We start from the raw sequence: 3,644 nt of genomic DNA, 5'->3' as shown, positions 1-3,644 counted from the left end.
AAAATTAAGGTAAAATGAACATAACATAAAAGATACCATCTTAACCATTTTTAAGTGTACAGTTCAGTGACATTAAGTGCATTACATTGTTGTGCTATATTCACCAAGGGTTATTTCTTTTAATATAGGAAGAACTTCTTGATGACATTTGAGTAACATGCAGGGTCCTCAGGCTCAAGTTACTGGTCTACCTGAATAACATAAGTTGTGTACTGCCTGCACTCCTGAAATTTTTCACATTCTTTAAAAATTTAATTATTTGAAAATATACTTTCTATACATTTATTTTCATTTACTAGGCATTTTTGCAACAAAGACATGCTGCACATTTAAGTAGAGTTATACTTTTACTGGAGACAAGAAGAGCAGTCATTTTTACTAAGCGTATCATGGTTGCAGCTCACAACTTTATCATGTTTCTGAATATGCTAAAACATAAAACATCAGTACGTTCATTGTGCTCTATGAAATAAAAATTGAACTCATAATTCTATTTTGAACAACCCTCATGCATTTCCTAGATTTTTGCCTTTTTCCTAAATATCTGCTCCCTGGGCTCCACTCTGGCCTAAGTCAGTCATGATACCAAGGCCTTGAGGTCTTGAGCAGTGTTTCCTGATGAGTATTTGATAGAGTTACAAATTTACAAATTAATAGTATTTAGTAAAGTAGAACCGGGGGAAGGGGGTAGAATTGGTTGGATTTTATACTTGGTAACACCATAACTAGGAAACTCTGGATTAAATAGAACTAAATAGTATACTTTATTGCAGTACTTGTTGGGAACCCAATATGTTGTGATGTGTGAATTTCTAGGAGGAAGATAGAGTACATAAAGAATTTCAAATTGTTTAACTAGGAGTTCCTTTTTGTGAGGAATGTTTTGGAAAAACTAGTGTCTCAAGGAAAAGTTTTTGTGAAAAACAGAGGTAAGTATCTACTCAGAAGCATCCTTGGCCTGGATGCCCTGATCACACGTTTTCATGGTGTTTTTAGTCATTGCCTGAGAGAATTCTAAGCAAGGCCTATATTACTTTATACTTTCCCATGAATCCTCTGTGAGCCAGTACACATTTTTCAAAAGGGCCTTTGAAAATACAAATCAAAATGTTGATGAAGCTTTTAGAGAAATTTGCCTTTCTTGTCTGTCCAATTAATATGAGAAATTAATTTTTAAAACATTAAGGACAATTAGGAAGATGTAAAATACATTGTGTTCTTTTAAAATTGAATTTTATAAAAGTTACGTAGGAATAAGTGTTAAAATATAAAAGACCAAAATTTTGCTAACATCTGGGCATTTTATAGAAGTTTTACATACCCTATTTTGAATAACCCGTGGGGTTTATTTAAATGCATCGAAATTCCAAAGAGAGAATGTCAAGTAGCACATTGCATTAAATCCGTTTTGAGAATCACTGAGTGGTGGCTGGCATGCCGTGATTGAAGTGTGAGGATTCTAATAATGCTAGAGTTAAGTATTTTTAGCTACTGAATTTGATATTATTTATTAAATAAAATATTGAACATGAATTATCCCACAGCTCTCCACAAACATACACATACACATAGACCTATCTATGATTTTGGGAGTTTCTTTTAGGATTATATATTTAAGACATCTTCTGTTAAAATGACATTAAAATTTCAAATTTTTACAAATAGATGTATACGCTTTAGTAATGAGAAAAATCTTTCTCACTTATAGATACCTGCAATTCAACATGATTTTTATAGACGTCTATTTAAATTTAAAAATTAATAAAATGAGGAAATAAACCTCAATTTGTCAGGCTAAAATACAAACTCTATTCATACTTTGAAATACTTATCCTCGCTATATTATGTGTTGGATAACCAAAGAAAACAAAGGGGCAACAATTATGGAGCAGAGAATCTTATATGCTTGCAATCACAAAAGTGCAGAATTTAAAGAGACTTTAAAACTTCCCCGGTCCTTTTGGTTCATAAGCAAGAAAACTGAGACTACTCAGAGAATTCAATCCTATAGTGAAAAAAATCACAGCACCAAGACTTTCTCATCTCTTCTCTCTGTTTTCTCATGTCTCTCATCTTATGTCTTTTGATTATTTCCTTTCGGTTTCGTTTTGTTTTTTTAAACTTTTATTTTAGGTTCAGGGGTACATATGTAGGTTTGTTATATGGGTAAATTCATGTCACAGTGGTTTGTTGTGCAGATTGTTTTCTCACCCAGGTACTAAGCCGAGTACCTGGCAGTTTTTTTTTTTACTCCTCTCTCTCCTCCCCCTCTTCCACCCTCAAGTAGGCCCGAGTATCTGTTGTTCCCCTCTTCGTGTCCATGAGTTCTCGTCATTTAGCTCCCACTTACGAAAAAAAGCTGATCATTAGAGAAATGCCAATCAAAACCACAGTGAGATACCATCTCACATCAATCAGAATGGCTAGTATTGAAAAGTCAAAAAATAACAGATGCTGCCAAGGTTGCAGAGAAAAGGGAACACTTTTCCCTTTTTGGTGGGAGTGTAAATTAGTTCAAGCATTGTGGAAAGTAGTATGGCAATTCCTCAAAGAGCGAAGAACTACCATTCGATCAGCAATGCCATTGCTGAGGATATACTTAAAGGAGTATAAATCGTTCTACCATAAATACACACGGATGCGTGTGTTTATTGCAGCACAATTCCCCTTTCTGAGATGTGAGACATTATTTTGGCAAGGAGGGTCAGTGAGTCTTACTTTACAGAAATCCCTTTGAATTCCAGCTTTAGTGTTACAGACCTTTCAAACTTGAGTTGTCACCATTTATTTGATTCCATACTGTGTACGGGAGAAGTAGTTAAATACAAATACAAGAAATTAAAACCAATGAGAGATTCATGGTCCTATAATGATTTCATCATCATTTAAGGAAAGTCATTTAAATATTAATGGTTTTTATATCTTATTTGGCATATGTTATTCAAATCTTATATTTTAAACACTATTTTGTCAACAGGTTTTAAGAATACCTTCAATTGACACAGCTTAACAATTTCTGTAATTAATGATAAACACAATTCTCAGAATTGATTCACACAAACATGACATTTTTTTTAAGTTCATTATCTAAGTGCCAAATAAGCCTCTAAGAAGCATCATTGGTGAGTGCCTCATTTGTAACCATAAGGAACAGTTGCATTCTCTTTATTTTGTTGTTGTTGCTGTTCATTAGTTTAGGAACTCTTGTGATAGGAACCCCATAAAATATTAATGAGTTTATTCCCCTTAAATTTGACTAACCAAGTTTGCTGGCTTATATTTTACTTACTCAATCAAGACATATTCAAGGAAATTTAAGACAATTAACTAGAAATGAATAATCTGGATATGTGTCCTTCTAAAACAGTATTTCTCCAACTTGATCGGGAGGTAGAACATCTGAATATCATTATACTCAAGGTAGTACATGAGTTATTAAAATATTGACTAATATATGAGCCGGAATCAATATTTCTTAGGGAAACTATATTGTATGCATATTATATAAAAATCTGAAACATGCACATATAGGGCCACAAAATTTTCCTAACTCTTTAGTTAGATACAATCACTTTTCTGAGAAATTTCATCAATATATTTTATATTACTTGGACATTCACTTTGCCAGACTCAATAATTATTTG

The sequence above is a fragment of the Mandrillus leucophaeus genome, unplaced genomic scaffold (genome assembly GCF_000951045.1).
Source record: "Mandrillus leucophaeus isolate KB7577 unplaced genomic scaffold, Mleu.le_1.0 Scaffold452, whole genome shotgun sequence".
Taxonomy (NCBI): Eukaryota; Metazoa; Chordata; class Mammalia; order Primates; family Cercopithecidae; genus Mandrillus; species Mandrillus leucophaeus.
This window is presented reverse-complemented; position numbering follows the sequence as displayed.